The sequence below is a fragment of the Lepisma saccharinum genome, chromosome 8, assembly GCF_977018435.1.
Source record: "Lepisma saccharinum chromosome 8, izLepSacc3.1, whole genome shotgun sequence".
In the NCBI taxonomy this organism is placed as follows: Eukaryota; Metazoa; Arthropoda; class Insecta; order Zygentoma; family Lepismatidae; genus Lepisma; species Lepisma saccharinum.
The window spans coordinates 3,511,222-3,531,687 of NC_139236.1; the positions used below are offsets into that span (position 1 = coordinate 3,511,222).

General features: G+C 39.8%; 1 protein-coding gene and 1 long non-coding RNA gene across 4 annotated transcripts in view; one reads left to right on the top strand and one right to left on the bottom strand.

Moving 5' to 3' along the window:
• Positions 1–20,466, top strand: part of wb (wing blister) — an 849,362-nt gene that overhangs the window by 241,268 nt on the left and 587,628 nt on the right. The gene's annotated exons all lie outside the window — the stretch shown is intronic.
• The window catches only part of LOC145991361 (uncharacterized), a 58,068-nt gene continuing 40,826 nt past the window's right edge, over positions 3,225–20,466 (bottom strand). The window contains exons 2-3 of the long non-coding RNA XR_014442042.1: positions 13,998–14,102; positions 3,225–3,557 (exon numbers count right to left, since the gene is read on the bottom strand). This is a non-coding gene — a long non-coding RNA (uncharacterized LOC145991361). The remainder of the gene's footprint in view (positions 3,558–13,997; positions 14,103–20,466) is intronic.

A 20,466-nucleotide genomic window follows, 5' to 3' on the forward strand; every position in this document is an offset into this window, starting at 1 on the left:
CGCAATTATTATGAACTTACTGAAAAAAATGGAGGTGTTTGCAACACCAATACATATTTATTTTCTTCAAATAGTTGTTGAATTTAGCATCTAAGAATGGCTGTTAAATGAATGCTATCATGGTGATTGTACAAATGTGTGAATATAGATATTGGAAGTTATTATGTGCGGATATTTTTATTTGTGCAATCTGTGAAGTTAACTAAAAGTTCATTTGGGACTAGGGAAAGAACGGGGTCTCATAATGGAGGGGATAAAATAAGGGGGGAACCAGAATAATCATTGGTTTACAAAGTACAGTGGTTGTCATCACATCATTTTATAATTACATATAAAAGTGTTAGTAGGGTTAAAATGGTATCGTGTTAGATCTACAATTATTGATTTTAGTATCTTAAAAGTTGGAGAGAACATGTTAGTTATCGGAAGGTAAATATTAGTGTAAAGTGTATGAAATGGGTTAAGAGAGTTAATATGTTAGGGATTAAAGTTGACACAATTACTAATTGGAAATGGTAGGAAGTTTAAAAGTCTCTTATTTGTTGTTAATTTTTATCTGTTAAAAGTTCATCACCATGAATTAGTAAAGGTCGTGTACGCCCAACGGCAAAAGAAACAGTAGGCGAATTGTCCATCACCATTTTCATTTGGTCTGTATTACACAATGTGTTGACAATGAATTGACATAAAGACGTCAATTAGCAGAGGGCAATTCCTGCTTCGAACCAACACAGTTTCATTCCTCAAAACAACACAGGATGTAGAAAAAAAAACCTAATGAAAATAGAGGTGGACAATTTGCCTACCATTATCTTTGCCGTTGACTGTACATACGAAGTGTGGAGATTAGTAAATTCGATACGATTAAGGGAATTGCAGTAGGAGAATTGGGTACGGGGGGACACAGTACGATAAGGACCTCCTGGAGGCCAGAGGAATGAGAAATTCTGGATACGTCAGGAGTGTGTGTCATAAGAAGTATTGCTTGGTGTTACGGGAGGGACAAAAAGATCAAAGAGGGATTTCTTGGTAAAGCAAATGTGGAATTTGCAACTCACAGCTTGGCAACACTGACTTGACTGACGTCCATTCAGGCCAGATCAGGAAAAGTCAGAAAAACAACCTCCATCTGCCCGTCTCCGAGAGATTTTCCCACAACCCTAGCGCAACGTGTCTCGCATGAGTGGCCCCTTTTTTCCCCCTGTCCCCCCCCCCTCCACCTAATGGTCCGAGGCCTCTCCCACAAGGTTAAACGGCCGCTGAGTGCTCATTAATAAACCGAAATCAGAGCCGAGGGCCTATCATTCGCTTCCAGGTAAAAGGCTGGCCGCCGGAACAACGAGGAATACGTGAGGACCACACACGCGGACCTGGGACATGCACCGACAATAACATGTAGCCAAATTAGTGCGGGTCAACAATGCGTCTGGGGCAGGACAATGATTGATTACTTAATACTGCCACGCGGGTTCTGTTAACTATTTTTTGGGCTCTTAATTTTGTAACTTGCTGGCGTTTTATTGGTCTGGGTCACTGCACGATAAGTTACAGAAGTACAATAGTTTAATGGCGTATTAGCGGCTTCCTTTTGGATGGAATTGCTATGCAATCAAGGGTGTCAGGTTCGATACACTGTCAAGGCAAATTACACCGTGGTTCGGTCTTCCCGATGGCGTAGTGGTACTGGTACCGTCATCAGTGTGTGATCGAGGGTTTCCGGGTTTGATACTGGGTGGAGTGACATGGTGTTTCGGATCTCACTTTTAACTGTAGGCCCACTCCCGATTAGCCTTTTGTGCATAAATTGGACTTGAAAAAAAAGTCGGCATTAAACTGTATGTCCGATCTCATCTCAATATAAATTGAATTTATACGTTTTGTGGAATGGGAGTTATTATTCCTAGGATCTATATTGATACACATGTTGTCTTGTGATTAAACACGCCTTAAGTGGCGTGCGGTGACATTTAACGTTGGGTTAGCACTCCCAGAAAAATTAAGCATTAAGAATATTTAAAGTCTTCCTACCTTCAAAACTGTATTTAATAAGTGGCTATTTGCGATTCGCCTTTTTGTCTCTGCAAATTCATGTCGTTTCTTGCTAAAATGTTCTTTGCTTTCATTGTTTACAGAATAATTTTCAAGCGATCATGCTCATGTTAATATTTTTCTGAGTAATTTCATCTGAGATCATACAGGTGCTGACAACTCACCATTTTCTTAAAAATTTGAGTTATTTTATTATTTCATTATTTTCATTATTTAATTTTAGTACTTAGTAAGTCTTTCGGGGGGGGCAGACCCCCTAGATCTCCATAAATACGTCCTTGCCGATTACTATCTTTGGCTTCGTCAGTGTGAGAAAAAATTGGTCTCATTGTTTTTCCTGAAATGGTGAATGAAAATAATGAAGTATTTAAAAATGTCCGTCAATCTAGACCCAAACCAAAGTACAGTGGTTGTCATCACATCATTTTATAATTATGTATTTACACATTTTTTCCTTTGTATGTAGCCGAACAAAAATTACAAATGTCTGCGAATTAGGATGTTAGGAGCCATAATGGAAAGTTTGTTAAATATTTTTACATAATTTGAGATTTATTTTCCGTGTATTACATATTTTCACATTAAATGCTGTATTTGGGTCATCTCGTAGCATACCCGTTCGATTAAGAACGCTACGATCTTTCTGGGTTTTCATTGAGTAAGGAGCTCAAATTGTGGAACAAACTTTGAACACTACAAGGAGAAACAGGAATGAAATTGTGCTTAAGTTCCAATCAGTTTTGAAGAGGAATCCAGGTTATGCAACCTTCAAGACTGTACGCAGGATGCTGGATGGAGAAGGTACGGAAGCTCCTCACGACATTTTCCCTGGAATTTATCCTTATACTCTGTCCCGGGAATCTCTGGAGCGAGAGAACGAAAGCAAGTCTCTGCGCAAGTTGTGACTCGAGGACTGGACCAATGATGAACAGGATTGCGTGGACAGGGAAAAGCGACTACAGATACACCAACCTTTGCAGCGTGTGCGGCTTCGCTCCGCCCAGGCACGTATCTAGAAATATGTTTTGGAAGAGGGGGGGGCGGACGAAGTGTCTCAGGAATAATAATAATAATAATAATAATAATGTTTAAATTAAAATAATTATATTTAATCAAATTAATACTAATTACAATACATCAATTAATATTATATTATTATTACATGAACAGGTAAAAAGACTGCAAGAACAGAGATATAACAGCGCATATTCATTACGTAGCTTACCTGTAATTAAGATCGGAATAATTTGCAAAAAGACAAGTGCCCTGGCAATGAAATTAATTATACAACAAAGGCTAAATGAATTACATGTTAAGTATTTAGGAGGAATGGGGTCCGGACCCCCCTAAATACGTCCTTGGCTGTCCCCCTCGTTATGGGTGACCTTGTTCCAGAGATTCCAGGGATGAGTTGAAGTTCGCATCTGTGACTTCATGTGATGTGGAGAGGTCTTTCTCCACATAAAACGATTCCGATCGCCAGAAGGCTCTCCATAACTGCTCTACATCTGGAAAAATATTTAGTTGTTCACGGTGGATTATACTATTGACATGGCATATACATAAAAAAGAAGAAGTTTATTTATTTAAGAAATAACATATTGTTGCAATATTTATTTTTTCCTGACACTGTTTTCTTCATTCAATGAGAATATTCTTCTAGTTGTAGATATTTGAAGGCATTTCTCACGGTGACAAATATCTGAACACACGATACTCAAAAGTACTGTAGTTCACGTTATTAATTTATCAGATTATGAATTTTCTAGTATATCACATAGCAATTTCATTATATCAAGATAACATCTTAAAGTGTAACAATATTGAGAGATTAATTTAGAATACTCGTAATTACATTTTCACTGCCAGGAGCCTAAAGCACAGAAAAGGTAAATAATACTGACTATGAAGCTTGTATCATGTTTAATAAAACACTCAAAAAGGTGATCAAGGTACAATTTATTACGAAATAACACAATAAATGTGACGTTTCAACCTTATAGCAAGATCTTCCTCAGACTGTGAACCAAATTAAATATAGATTGTGAGGAAGGCCTTGGTATAAGGTCGAAACGTCACGTTTGTTGTGTTATTTAGTAATAAATTCTGCCTTTGTTAGCTTCTCGAGTGTTTCAAGAATACGCATATTAGATATTTAAATATATTCATATTTTGACACATTTTAGCATATTCACATATTTTTAGAAATATTTCAGTGACATTCTACTTATTTATTTACATATTTTGCATGTTTTGGCTACATAAAAATCCGGGTCCTAGTCATTACGAAAGACACGCCACTGAATGCGGTGTGAATAAATATTGTGTGTGAGTTCGACGTCTAAGTTTCGAAAATAAGCTCCATCCCAGATGCAAAGGCAGCCTTAGGAACGAGCTCGTAATTTGAACAAAGATATTACTTCCCTTCTTCTGAAAACACAGCCCCCCACGTTGCAATTTTAAAGATTATTTGTGGTTCGCCATGGTTAAAAAGAAAGAAAAATCCCAAACCAACTTGGAAAGTAAGGTGTGAAAGACGTGAATGTGGATGCTTCTATGTCTCCCCCACACTGGATCGTGAACAAAGTTGTTAAGGGTGAATTATATCTGAGGAGAATTAGCTGGCAACACAATCCACCATAGTTTCCCTTCTCTTGTGGCATGTGAAGTCGTATTGAATGCCAGAAAAGAACGCTTCCAGATGTTGCTTAGGATTGGGGAGAGTAGAAAAACATCCTTCGTTGTTGTTTCGGGTGAGTGAAGCGTATGTATTGAGTTGGTATCTGAGGAATGCAGGGGTACATCAGGAGGGCTGCTAGAAATTGTGTCACCGCCTTGAAGATAGGTAGCAGACGTTGAAATTAGCAGTCTCAGAATTCTTAATTTTGCGCCTATAGGTTGAATATACACGCTGCCTTTATCTTGTCTGGGGACAAGATGGTACCGAAATTACCTGACGCGTGTGTTCTTCCGCATCCCGGACCATTCTGTAACTTCCAAATTTGAGTCATTCTACGTATCTCCCCCCCCCCCCAAATATTGCAAATTTGCACTCCCGTTCTACAGGGCAACCGAGAATTTGAAAGTTCGTGACTATGTATAAAGAGATAGAGACATGAACCTTGTACTGGGCATTAACTTTATCCATGTGGATATTTTTTAAACATCAAATTTTCTTTACATGAACTTTCAGTATGGGGAAAAAGTTACTAAGGTGTAAACAAGTTTTCGTACGAAGTAAAAAGAATCACATATTAGAGACCTATGGAGTTGCAAGCATTAATTTTCGATGTGTGTCGATGCTCTCTGTGGGTATTTATGGAATATATTGTATGTATTTTCGCATTTTATGCATTGCAGACGATTTATATGGTTAATTATGTCATATGCATAAAAACGTGTTTTTCTTTTATTTATTATTATTGTTTTAATTACGGGGTGTACTGGCAGCATTGTTCGTGTCAGAGGGCAGTACAATAAATTCCAATGTTGTTTTAAAATATCCACATAGACAAAGTGAATATCCAGTACAAGGGCCATGTCTCTATCACTTTTTGTACATAAGTTGCTTATATTCAAGTCTCGGCTGCATGACTTTTCGAACACCCTGTATTTATTATACAGAACTAATTCCACTTGTTCAACACTGGTTACAAGTAAGTAGCCATTAAAATATTTAATATATTTTTATATCCACCCTTTTAAAACAACGAAATGGCATTGTGTTCCTCATGTTTATGAATATCAAAACGGGAATTTGATGTGTGGTGTAGCGGTAACTTCGTCGCCTTGTAATCAAGGGTCCCGAGTTTGATACGCGGTAGAGGCACATTTGACAGTGGTTTCGATTCCACTTTCATGTAATAAGTTTTATTAGAATGTTCATCTCAGTACATAATCTATGTTGCTAAATGAAAGAGACTGAAAAATTGTTACTAATTGTATTTTATACATTTTTATATTTTTTTCATTTCTCTCTTTACAGGTAAGACACAAAAATTCGATAGAATAGGCGAACGGGTGAGTGTAATATCATTTAACTAGAAATGCTATCCCGAGTTTCGGTCTTCTGCGCAAGTGCAACAGTCTGCGGCGCATGGCACTGCGCATCCTTCACCATACGTTACAGAAGGCTCCACCCATTCAATACATTTCGTCATGCGCATGCGTAAAAGTCTACAGTGTAAGACACTGACCATCCTTCACCAAACCTTAGAGAAGTCTTCATCCAGATCAGATAGGTTAATCGGGACTGGACCTGCAGTTTAAAGTGGGAGCCAACCGCATTACTGCGCATGCGCAGATGGCAACGGCACATCCTAGTTTTTTCTGCATGTAAAATATCAGTTTTTGAGACACCACTTCATTCACTTCACATCTTTATTAGTTTCCCGTCTTATTTGTATAATTTCATCGTGTATTGCTAATAGGTCTGTTGTTTAATGTATCTTGTACTGATCCCTATTGTGTTTACATATTATGTTGTAGGTGATAAGTGAGACCCTATTGTAATACAAGTATACGTACATTTTGCTTGAGAATATTTATGAATCGTCCCTTTAACTATGCTCAATACAGTTGTCGAAGACTGAATTTAAAAAGTCTACTCGGTCGATATCAATCTTTCGAAGTAACAGTTACCTTTTCCAGTAACTGTGAGTTACTTTTTCCGGCAACAAATAACTAAACAAAGATTTACTTTTGAAGTTACTTTTCCGTACGTTTCAACTGTAGCAAAATATAAACTAATTTTTTATTTTGTATACTCACTCGTTACGAACAAATGTGTTGCATGAGGTTATTTTTAAAGTATAAAGATTACTTTAAATTTTCTTCAATCTACATTTCCATACTTAAGCATGAGCTATATTATTTAATAAAAAAAGTGTAAATTTAACATGATCATGCATACAGCATGTTCTAAGATTGTGACTTATGAAGAATAAAGTAATTCTAAACTAACAGTAACTGTAACTGGGTTACTCTTTGAATAATTTAACTGCGTTACTTCCAAACAGAACGTTTCGAACACTGGTCTATTTTTAGTCCAAAGACTATCATCTGGCTTATCCTCTCGTCCAGCCATGGAAATTGTAGACGGCAAACAGCGTATGGAAAACATGACCAAAAATTCCGCTACATATAACCGACAGCCTTTCGTCTGATGCAAATATTCTCAACCAGTTCTTCCTCTTGTACATCGGGTCTCACTCATCGCACAAGCCTCAACCAACCTTCCGCCTTCGCCTTCTGACGTCTGCCGAAATGCATTTGTTGTTAGATAAGGCTTGTTAGGTTTTAGTTTTCCTAGCATGAATAATGCAGGGTGTGTCACTCGCTGTTGGCCCCTGATTTTCGCTTATAAAATTCAAACTATTGGTCGTAATGTAATGAAATTTGGTACGGACATACCTTGGTGTATGAGAAGCATGGTGACGTTATTGGAAATGGCGCCACAGTCTCTCTAGTCCTTGCGTGGGCATGCGCGTGCGTCTGGGCGGTTCTACCTATCCTATGGACGGGTGCTTTCAGTCTGAGTTCTTGGCCCTGCTGTTGTGACGCACTCAACTTTGGGCTACTGAGATTCCTCATCTGTGCACGAAACCACTTCATGTTGAAAAATTTGGATTATGGGTTGCTTTATCAAGACGCCACATTATTGGCTCCATATTTTTCTATACAACAGTGGATACAGACGTCTACGTGGGAATCTTCCACGAGTTTGTAAATCAGATGAATCACGGGGAAATCCATAATAGCTATTTTCAGCAGGATAGCTCCACTTGCCACACTTCCAACGTCAGCATGCAAGATATTGTGTCATTCTTCTTTGAAGATCGTGTCATGATAATGACGATCACTTTAAACAATCGCTGTGACGTCAGCATGCTTCTCTTACACCAAGGTATGTCCGTAGCAAATTTCATTGCATTATGACCAATTGTTTGATTTTTATAAGCAAAAATCGGGGGCCGGGAGTGAGAGAAACACCCTGTTCATTGTTGGTTAAGCCCAAGAACACCCTGTAATACTTGTACCAAGAAAACTAAACGTAACAGGCCTAACCTAACAATGAATGCATTTCGGCAAACGTCAGAAGGCGAAAGCAGGGAGGTTGGTTGAGGCTTGTGCGATGAGCGAGACAATTCTACACCACTCAGCAGCCATAAGCGGAATTTCCACCATGGAAATTACCGTTCCATTAGCTACCTGATGACCCCAGTTCATTGTTCTCCTTTAATTTGCCTCCATTAACTTTCAGATTTACGATTGAACAATGGGGTAGCCTCCGGTGCGCCTTCTTTTACCATCCAGAGGCATCTGGAGGAGTTTACGGCGGCGGCGGCGCCCACAAAGGGATCTGGAGCAAGAAGCGGAATGGAAAGGAGCAGCGTCTGGTCGATTCGTATCAAAATAAATTCAATGGAAAGAAGTCGGCCGCCGACATTTGTCTTCTCCCAGAGCAGAGCTTCTGGACAATCGCTGCTGTTGCGTCACTCGGAGGAATTCGCCCGACGACTCTGATGGATATGGTTGACCGCTGCGGCCACGGAAGACATGTCTGGTCTGGTTCGTTGGGAACTGATGCAATGCACTTTCTCTGCTCCTCATCCTACTTTGGGTCTCTTGTTCCTTGAACGGCATCTGGCGATCTTGTAAGGAAAATTTGGATCAGACTTGTTTTGTTTCTTCCAGCCTCTCTTTGTTGTATTGGTTAGCGCAGCGCACTACCAAGCTAACAGTTCTGGGATAGAATCCTGTTTCAGGAAACGTCCGTGAACCTGTTCCAATGAAGCAGTAACAAAATGGTTAACAGTAGTTGAGAGCACTAACGAAGCACTAACGATTGGCACTATTAGATTCGTTAGTGCTCCATGTGGGGGGGGCAACGTGAACTTAGCCCCCCAACAGTTTTTTTGTAATTACGCTTGTTCTAATGAAGCACTATCGAAATAGTTAACAGTAGTTGAGAACACTAACGAATGGCACTATTAGATTCGTTAGTGCTCTATGTGGGAGATCAGGTTTACGGACGTCTCTTAGGGAAAGGGCATTAACTTTGTGTTTGTTCCATCTAAACAAGGTCGTCCAAACTTTTTTGAATATTCAGAGTCGGCAACACTATATACACTGTATACAAAGTGTGGTGCAAAGTAACACTAGGTGTTGTCTTACGAATTCTCAGGCTTGGTGTAACAGAACATCTTTTCCAACTCTTTCTCCTTATCGGCTGTAAGGCTGTGGAATTAGTTGCTAGAAAGCACTATGGAACAACAAGCACAGGGGACGAGGTCCTCCAACCACCTCTCACCTCGCACTCAAATACACCTTGTCTCCCAGCGTAGTTCCCGTAGCCTGCAGTTCTTGTTTGCAGTTTTAGCTGGGAGCGGTCGTGCCCCTCGAGAGGATAAGGATGTACTGAGGATTGATGAGAGGTTCAGTAACCTTGGTTCCTAATATTAAACCCAAGGTGTGTTTCCATTGAGACATGAGAACTTGAGGAGATATCCTTGATAGTAATAAATGATATACAAGACATAGAATTTAAAATTATAAAATACAAGAATAACATAAAAGGAAAATCATAAAAATAAGAATAAAATATAATAGAGTAAAAGAAGAAAGAAAGAGAATATAATTACATGTTTTAAGGTCCTTTGACCACGAATTTTCTGAAACCAGCAGGTTAACTTGTGTACAATACAATTATGGATGTAGATATGAATTTCACAATGTACATTGAGTAAGAAGTATTTATGTGAGAATCGCTTTTAGATGAAGCGAGATTATTTTAGTGAAACAGTCCTTAGACCAGTTGTTCCCAAAATAAAAGGGGAATCATTTTAACAGCAGGACATCCGAAAAATGGATGTTCCTTAGTTTCTTCTTCTTACCGCAGAATTGGAACTGGAGCTGGGACCTGGCATCTTCTTCTTTGTCTTGTATCAGAGATGAGATGATCCCAGTTACTTTCTTCTCATCTGGGGTAAGATCCTTGGTCACTCTTCACATTCAATTGGTATTCAGTCCTACTCAATATCTTCTGATGGCTTCTTCTTCTTTCACTAAATAAATCACTCAACACTGTATCCTTTGTGTGATGTATCCTTATAAGTTCAGATAGGATTACATCTCGTTTTGCACTATCACAGGTTTGCGACGAGTTTTACTTGTTCTCCAAAGCCAGGGAGATTAGGATCATGAGGGTCTCCCACGATCCCTTAGAGATGTAATATAATACCGTCTTCTGTTTATGGACGTTGGACCTTCTTCATAAAACTTCAGTTCCTCTTCTTTCTGTTTTACATCACTCACACCACCAATCAATTCACTACATCTTGTTGGTTTTGGTCTCGAGCTTCGCCTAACACAGGTATCCTCCAAGTCTGGTGTTGAGGCCTCTGATGGAGTAAGAGTCCTCGGGTTGGAACTATAAAGTTCATACTCACTCTTGGAGATTAATTCAGCAAGTCTATTGACAGTTTCAAAGTCTCTTAAATCTCGCATGTTTTCCAGCCACACGGCGTTTTGTAGTGTTTTCGGAAGTTTGACAATATTCTCACTCGTATGCTGCTTACAATTCATGCGTGTGTGTTCCGGTGTGTCACTTATTCCACACATCTCACACGTGTCCACGTCTCGCAGATTAAACCACCTCTTAAGATACATTCCACACGGACCATGTCCAGTATGTAATGCACAAGTCCACTCGTAGGCTGAAAGCATTTCCATTTGACTCTCCAATTAACATTTGGTAAGTATTCCTTAGCACAAGCAAAACAACCTGCGCAGACCCGCGACTTCTGTGCACCGTACTCCCGCGAGGAGGGAAGGAGTAGAGTGGACCATGCTTCCTTATGGAACGGAAGAAGGGAAAGCTGTGCGGGGACTTTTCCTCCCAAGGTTTTTTTCCTTGTGGTTATAGAAGAGCTTCCTTCAACAGACGTGTTCGCCACTCTCTTCAGAGTACTCGTTAGATCTTCCCCTGTCAAAGCAGACTGAAAGGCATATGCAAATGAATGAATTCGTAACTATCTTGAATACAATTTTAAATTTTGCATTCTATATTTCGTATTTTGTATACAGGGTGTCCAAGAATCATATTTACAACTTTAAGTTTTAATAACTCCAGTTCTAAGTCACACATTGACATGCTGTTTCTTGTACATAATGCAGAAATTCATAAAGTTTTCTTCTGTTGAAGGTGACTCTTTAGTGATTGACCATGTAGACGACACAGGAAAAAGCGCAATGTGTGTCTTGGTTCATAGAGACTAAATCAGACAAACAGGAACAATGTTGTTACGCGCTGAAAATTAATAACCAACTAACTCAACTAACTCAACTGAGCTGAGCTTAGCAACGCAACAACGAAGAATCGCTCGCCTCACCTGCTGGGCGAATAAAACATTACATGAAATATAATACGGTCAGGATAAGTGCCTAACAGTCGGTGTTACCGAGAATAAACCTAGGAGGATTTGATTTTAAATACCTGAAATGACGTTACATAATACTACGGTGTTTCTGAATATACACATATATTAAAGCACAGATAAATACACAGTACATCTTGCCCTCCTTCACTCGATCTCACATTCATATTCTCATTCCATGGCATATGGCGACAATATGACAATTACAAAGGTTAGATTCATTAATACTTTGACTGTACTCATGCTATTTCTTGGCTACATTGCCGTTTACAATTTACCGTTTAGGATTTTAAGTATAAAGTGAATAATTGTTCCTTGTGCGAACCCCTTCTATCTTTTCTGAAGGTATAAATATATTCAATGAACTATTGTTTGCTGTTAACATAAACTCTCATCTTTAACATTGATTACTCCGCCGGAATACCGATGTCTAGGGATGCCATAGCACTGATTTAAGTTATGCAATGATTTGATTTACGCAGATTTGCGGAAGATTGGCGTCATCTCTCTCACACACGCACATGGTTGGATCTTACCTTCGCTGCATTCCCTCTGACCTGGGTTGGGTGAAAGTGGTCCTACAGTTTTGGAAGGCCTCCACACTCCATTGTTGCACCTCGCGGTTATCCTGGTTGGCGAAAGTGGATCAGTCGGCAGCTCCATCTGGCATCATCAGATCCTGGCTTCACTCGTTCACTTCGCAGGGACGTCCAGGACGGTACACGTACACTGTTGACTCCATACGACAACTTGCGCAATAATAGGTCAGTTCTTCGCGGTCACTCGTAAGTACAGATACGTGACTTGGGCGATGGGACGAACATACGCGATGAGCCATTCGCGGTTTCACATGGATATCAAATGTTATTAACTTTTACTACTTAGGACGTTGTTTCGGACGATTGACACAGGTGGACGTGTCTGGCGTTAATCTTACATAACCACACGTATGTGCACGGATGCGTTGACGGCGAGGGGGAAAACGAACCCCTGGTCCTATTCTGCTCTACTCCATGGCTCTAAAACACTCACTTGAGGAAAACAAATCCAGACCTCGGGTCCAATTGCAACTCGCAGCTAGGTCGCGCGTAGCTCACACTCCGGTGGCGATTGTAGCCAAAACTGTGTCTCGCTATTCCAAATCATCCCTTTTATTCCAGATTTGAACGAGGTGACGCTCTACCCTCTATGATCAGGTGCTTGTTTATTGTTTCTGGTGCTTTGACCGTTGTCCTCCTATCCTGGTCAATGCTCACTCCGGTCCTTAACCTCTGGTAGCAGCCCCTCGTGCAGAGATTAGGTTAAATCCTCTTCTATTGTGTCAGTCACGGAAAGCAAGGCCAACTCAGTAGGGCTCCGTCTTCCATTCAATCCAGCGATGAATCTTTAATAATTCATAACTCCCGTATTTCTGTTCTGATTAGGCTCAAATCTTGGAATCAGTACATTCATGATGTACTTCCGCTGGTTAAAATCTCATCCAATTCGGTCCATTTGTTTAGAAGTTGCATTTTTCTTGCTATTCCCATAAGAATGCATGTAAATCCGAATTCGGGCGAAAAACGGTGGTTGAGCAAGCTAGTGCTGGCTAAGACAGTTCGCTAGACACCTGTATTCGCGACGGATATTAATATTACCAATTGCAATTAATTCCTACTAACGGGCAATTAGATTAATTACTTGTCACTCAATATTTGACCGTTATAATGTAAGTTGCTGACTACGTACGTATGAACTTCTGCCTGTGGGGTTACGTGTAGGATTCTGTGTACCATAAAAACATTGCGGACCTCACTGAATTCAAGCAACGAATCGTCGATGCGTTCCACACCATCACAGATGACATGTTACAGCGTACATTTGCGGAAATTAACGGTGGTCACATTGAGGTGCACACCTGAGGGGAAAACGTTTTATGAGTTTCTGCATCATGTTGCAACAAACAGCATGCAAATACGTGGCACAGAATTGGAGTTATTAAAATTTGAAGTTTTCAAGATAATTCTTGGAATATATATATGTTGTATTTTCTGTGCTATATTCAGCACGTTAAGACTTGCATGTTTGAGTATAGTGTGTGTGTGTGTGTGTGAGGAGGGTGTGTGTGAAATGACTAAATATACTTTCTGTTTAATATAATAATGTATACATTTATGTGTATGGTTGAGTGGAAAAGGGTTTGTACGACCTTAAATGCGCCATTTAAAACAAGACGTTAATAAATAAATAAAACAAATAAACAGAACACCTCTTTTGGTGTTAATTTGAAATTAACTTTCAGCACCATGTCTTGTTACATGTAGGCGTTGGTGTTTCTTTCTGAATGTTCTTTATCATTTAATCCATGATGTTCATCGTCGCAGTTAGTCAAAAGTGGAAGAAAAGCGACGCCAACAATCACAAAAATGCAAATTTAAAATCCATGATGCAACAGCTCTTTGAGGGTGGAGATTTGCAAAGTTATTTTTCTTGAGTAAGGAGTGGTCAGGGCTACGAATTCCCAACACTTACCTGTTATCTCACTTTCTACATCCGAGTCAATCATTTCCTTTGAAGTAATTACCCGATTGTCCTTACGATGCTGGAGTTTGGGGTTTCTATCGAGAATCGATTATTCTAAAAAGAAAACGGAAAGAGTCGACCGACCATTCAACTACTCGGAGAACTTTATATCTTCATCTGTTGATTAGTTCATATCAAATCCAATTGCGATTTAGAATTTGTACAGGTCAAAATTATGTTTCCGATTTCAGTATTTTTTAATTTATATTTTATACACCACAGGTAAACACAATAATACTTAATGAAAAGGAAAATTGAATAACTTTCTTTTAGCAAATTACAGAATTCATAGAAAAGTTACAAATTACAAACACTTGAAACTTTCTGTGTGTGTGCTGCACGCGTAATAAGGCACAATGCAGAGAATCGAATTCCTCCCGAATCCTTTGCAGCATGGCTGAGTCCATTACTGCGATGTGCACACACTGGTGAAACAGTCTGTGAGTGTTACGATCGCCACAGAAATTGACTCCCTGTTCGTGTCGTGTTACGCAAGGAGCGCGCACTCAACGTTTCTATATTCTGTCCCGGATATCTCTGGAGCAGGCCACGCATAGCAGCAGAGAAGGTGGAGGGGAGGGGATCGAGTGGACAGAGCGACGCAGGACACAGCTGCGAAGGCTAGTAAATGCAGTCTTCCCCCTCCACGCAATCCTATTCCCTCCCAACGTGTTCATTGGTGGAGCTGTCTTGCGTCAGTTCTTGCCCAGAGACTTGTTTCCGTTCGCTTGCTGCGTAGATAGGCTGGACGAAGTATAGTGTTTGAATTTTGTAACTTATCCACTCAGTTTAATTTTGACACCCTGTATTCTGGGAGAGGAAAAACGATTTCCATTATTAAATATGTACCTAAGCAAAGTCAGAGTAGACAATTCACCACAGATTTGCAAGTATTTGTATTATTATTATTGAAGACGCATTAATTCTGGGTGCAAATTCATATAGACTATGCAGTATCACACTAAGAGGAAGACGAACTTGAAAGCCCATTGTTTCATTTTCAAAATTATACCTGTTTAACACAAACGAGAAATACTGTTCAACTTATTTTGTGCTCCACGTTTTGCAATAATATTATTTATTAATGTTACCGGTATTGCTACAATATTGAACAACAACACTTGAGCAGGTATTGTTTTAAACAATCAATTTTATTGTCTCATATTACCTCCTATCATCTTCCTATACATATCTGCCACCTGTTGGTCTCTTGTATCATTAAGTTTATTACCAGATGACGTCAGACGTTTTTTTCATCCTGTGACTTGTTTTTCTACTTCGAATTAGTGTGTGTTAAGTTATTAGGCGATGCGAGAACGGTTTGATCAGGGGTGCCCCCCTTTCCTTTCCGCACCTACAATTTTTGTTCTCAAAAGTAATAATTAAAACGCAAATTATATGGTCAAAAAGGCACAAACGAGGTGAATAATGACCACTTAAAATTTAGAATGTCTCGTTAAAAAATTAGAAAATTGACGATCTTCATTTCATAGTATAGGCAGACTATTATTTATATTTTCAGTAACAGAAGTAGTATTTATATTAATCAGTTATGTACAGTGATGTGCCATAGACTATAAGTTTACGTCTACATGCGTTGTCTACACGTAATCTACGCGTAGATTACATTGGGTTGTAGTTTACAGAGACTACGTAGACAATCTAAAGTGCATTAAAATTAATTTTCAAGGGTTTCATGAAGGGAAAGTGACATATTCAACTGTATTGGTTCCTAACGAAATGAAAAGAATCCTATTTAGAACAAAATTTATCTTCTCTTCTATTATCAACTATGGAAGAAGATAAATAGTATACAAAAAACAACAACAGATGGCAGTCGTGAGGCAAGAGTGGTCTTCTTCCCATAAAACACTAGAAAATTTCCTATATTAGCTTTCTTCCTAGGTGAGAAATTGAAAGGAAAAGCATGAAAAGTTCTCCTCACACATCAACAACTGATACGCAGTATAACTTTCTTTTAATTCCAAGGCTCCCTTTGCTAAGTTATCACCTTTCGCCATGTTGTTTACATAGATTACGCCATCTACGTGTATAAAATAGTCTACGTGTAGAATGTAGACTATCGTTGTTTACGCGTAGACGCACATCACTGGTTATGTATGAATTAGTTTCCGTCACAAGATTTTAAAAAATCCCTGTTCCAACCTTCTGAAATAATAGATGATTCTCCGGGGAGGCTCATGTGTGGCCTAAAAGTTGCTTTATTGATTTGGTTTATTTTACTTAGCTTTTTTTGCCACTTTTGGCTAATTGCGAAGATGAGGATGAGTGATGGCACGATGAAATTAATGAATGGATACTAATAAACACCCATGCCCAGGTCGGGATATGTAATATGTATATTTATTTATTTATTTATTTTAAAGGAAGATTCCTACTCGGCAGCCTTTCCCACACATCAAACAGCGCGATGTGCTAACCAGTCCTCCACGGGAACGGGCACGAAAGTTGGTTTACGTGTGACCGTAGGCAGGATATAGTAACTTGGGTTTTTTAGTTGTTGGACCCGTATTCTGTTGGTTTACAAGGATTTTACTCAGCAGGAGAATACAATGAGTCATTTTGCGGTAATATCATTGACATTCACATCTTATAAAAAGATTTCTTGAAAGGTTATGGGTTGTGTTCTAAATTAAATAAGTGGAAGTCAGCAAATTTCATCTTCTATAAGCCTCCAAATAGATATCATATGAACTGTATATTTTTAAAAGATTTACTTCATTACAACTCTGACGAAGCTGCTTCATTTGGTTTGGTTTGATTTGATTTGATTTAGTTTATTTTACTTCGCGTTTTTTGCCTCTTGGCTAATTTGCGAAGATGGGGATGAGTGATAAAATGATGAAATTGAGGAATGAACATTCACAAACAACCAAGCCCGACCGGGATTCGAACCCGGGACCCTTGGCGTCGCAGCGCGATGTGCTAATCACTCGGCCACAGGGTCGGGCTGCTTCATTTTGGCCACCCCGATGACGCAGTGGTAGCGTCGTCGCCTTTGTAATCGAGGGATCCCAGTTTCGATACCCGGTGGAAGAACATAGTGGTTCGGATTCCTCTTTAAACTGTAGGTTCAGTCCCGATTAGCCTTACTGTGCATAAAGTGGACTTAAAACACCAACTCATCCAATACCTGCTTAAATTATTTTATACTCTGCAAAATAAAATTATTTTTATACCTGCCAGGGGTGTTTTGATTCCCCTCAAATAAAATGGAATTGGAAGGTTACACTGGGTGTACACAAAGTGTCTGGCGCATTTCAATAGATAGATAAACTCAAATAGTTTTATGTCCTGCATCAGTACACTTCTACAATGTGCTCTTTTTGTCGCACTTTTGCTTAGAAACAATGGCTGCCACATATCCCCAGAGAAAAAAAAATCCAATGGTGTGCTGGGCGACCTTCAAGGCCAAGGAATCGGACCGCCAAATCCATCTTTCCGGAAAGCGTTCGAAACTCGACGAACCTTACAAAAGTGATGAGTACTGATGAACTGAAAGCCAGGGTAAACAACGCGATAGCCACTGTGAATGTTGGCATGTTGACCCGGATGTAGGAAGAAATCTATTATCGCCTTGACTTTCTTCGTGCGACAAAATGAACACACATAAATGTGTACTGATATAGGGCATAAAACTTTTTGAGTTTCTCTATCTATTGTTTCCACCAGTTTATTTGTATCTTCATTAGTTTCTGATTTATTATTAATTGAAATGTGTCGGAGACTTTGTGTACACCGTGTAGTATACCATTTTTTAACTATAATAAACGTTCGTGTCCATTAATAGTCCAGTGATCAAAGGTTTCCTTGCTGAAAAGTATGCAGCCTTCTGGATTAAAGGACACCATTCTACAACTGACCAACCTCACCGATCCAATACACTTTTCCACTTTAGATTTCAAGGCATAATGCTTGAACCCCAAGGAAATAGTTAAGTTTACTGACTGGTAACGTGTATTCAAATTTGCATACCAATAAAAATTTACCCCCTAAAATGAAATCACGAATACGCCATTGAATGGACATCCCGCCACCTTCCTCCCAAAGCAAAACAGTGCCTTAACAGAACACCAAACTTCGTCATCCAGTCCATTGTCGTGAAGCTGTTGCCATCACCGATAGGTAAGGTAAGGTTGGTTCCCCGTGCATGTAACACCGTGCCATGAAGGCACATTAAGGGGGTGTGGGGGATAGGACCCCACACATTCTCTCTCGGCCATTTTTGGAGGTGATGTGATCAGCACCACGCTCCGCCTGCCTTTACCCCCCCTCCCGGGTTGTCCCCAGGTACCTATTGATTTGAGGCTGGGTGAGGTCCAGAGCCACTTTATGAAGGGAGAAGGCCGGAAAAATTCCGACCTTAGATCACCCACCCCGGGAATCGAATGCAGGTTTTCCGCGTGGCAGTCAGACGCCCCGTGGCGTAGTGCTAACTTCCTGCGCTTGTAAGCAAGGAGCGAGTCTCGGGTTCGATACGCGGCGGAGGACGGTTGGGACGCTGCTTCAAAATGTACACTAGCGGCAGAAAGTTTACACTCACCTATGAAATTTATTGTCTAAATGAAAATAAAATGCTATTAGTTGAAACCAACCATCATAGTGCATATATTTGAATTTGTATGGGTATGTTACACACCAACCTACTTATAACACTGTATAGAAGACACAATTTTTTCACAAAAGTTAAAAATGTTAAAAAAAAAAGCATGAAAATGTATTTTCATCACACTGCCTGTTCATCAATGTGTCCTCCCCTTGATTTGATGACAGCTTTACATATGCGTGGCATTCTTGCTGTGGGTTTACTAATGTATCTGTTTTCATACCTTCCCAGGCTTCCAGTAGAGACTGCCGCAGCTCCTCCACAGAGCTTGGGGTTCGTGCTTTTGCCTTCCTGTCAAGTTCCTCCCACAATAGCTCAATTGGTGACAAATCAGGTGATTGGGAAGGCCAAATCATTGACTGCAATGCTCCTTCGGCTTCCTTTCCTGCGACATATTGCTTACACAATTTTGATGTGTGTTTAGGATCATTATCCTGTTGTGGATCAAATCCTCGACCAATTAATCTTGTCCCGGATGGTATAGCATTGCGTGAAAGAATACGATGATACTGTTTCTGTTCCAGTGTTCCTTGCACTGTCACTAATTCACCAACCATATTTTTACCAAAACATCCCTATACCATGACACTTCCTCCTCCATGCTTCACTGTTTGAATAATACAAGCTTCCAAAACTCTTTCTCCAAGGCGGCTACGAATGTATTGGCGGCGGTTAGAACCAAATTTTTCATATTTTGATTCCAAAGTACTTGTTTCCATTGTTCGATGGTCCAGTTAGCATGATCTTTGGCCCACTCCAGCCTTTTACGCATGTGTACGGCTTTCAACAATGGTTTACGAACTGCTACTCGACCAAATAATCCAGCCGCATGCAGACGACTTTTCACTGTTGTAACAGACACTGGTTGCGCTCTTGTTTTATTTATTTATGCGCATATGTCCACTACCGAACGCCTTCTGTCACGCTTACTGACGATGACAGCGTGGTTGTCCTCGACGATAGACGTCTTCCTTCGACGCCCACGGCGTGGCTGATCCTCATGACTGTTTCCTCTCTTCGTATAACTGCTCTACGGACACTGCATTCGGAAATGTTTAATTGTTTTGCTATTTGTCGGTTTGGCCATTTAATTTCCTTATATGCACATGCCTTGGCCCTAATTTCTTGGCTTATATTAGCCTTTTCCCCCATAGTTGCTGGTAAATGCGAACTGGTTCCCCCCGCCTTTACGTCCAATTGGGCACTAATACTTCACAAGGTTCAAATACAAATAGCACAATAGCAGGTACTGTAGGTTAAAATTACCACAATCACTTCTGGTATAAGTACCACTGACCCCACAATAACGCATCAGTAAGCTGAAGAACCACTCACAATCGGTAATATCATTGCAACGTTGAAGATTAACATACCGAGAATGTATTAAAAGACAGTGAGAACTTGTTAGGAGCATACCGATAATAGAGGAAAAAGTTTATAGAAGAGGACTGCACACTGATATTACATAAACATCATTCGATAAGTAGATTAAAATTTCCAAGACATATTAAAACAGCTTTAAAAACATTCTATAAATATCAATAGTGAAGTTCCAGCACAGTAGTGTCGCCTGTTGTCACATTTTAAACTTTACTTTCAGTGAATTACAATTTTTTACAGGTGAGTCTAAACTTTCTGCCGCTAGTGTAGGTCCAATGCAGATTAGGCTTATCATTGCATAAAAGTGGACTTCAAACTAGGAAAGTAGCTCGCTTTACCTTGCTCGCTGAGCGATTAGTTACCTGACGTCACTCCACCCCTTGTCGCTCACTCAGCGAAAGATCTGAAGCT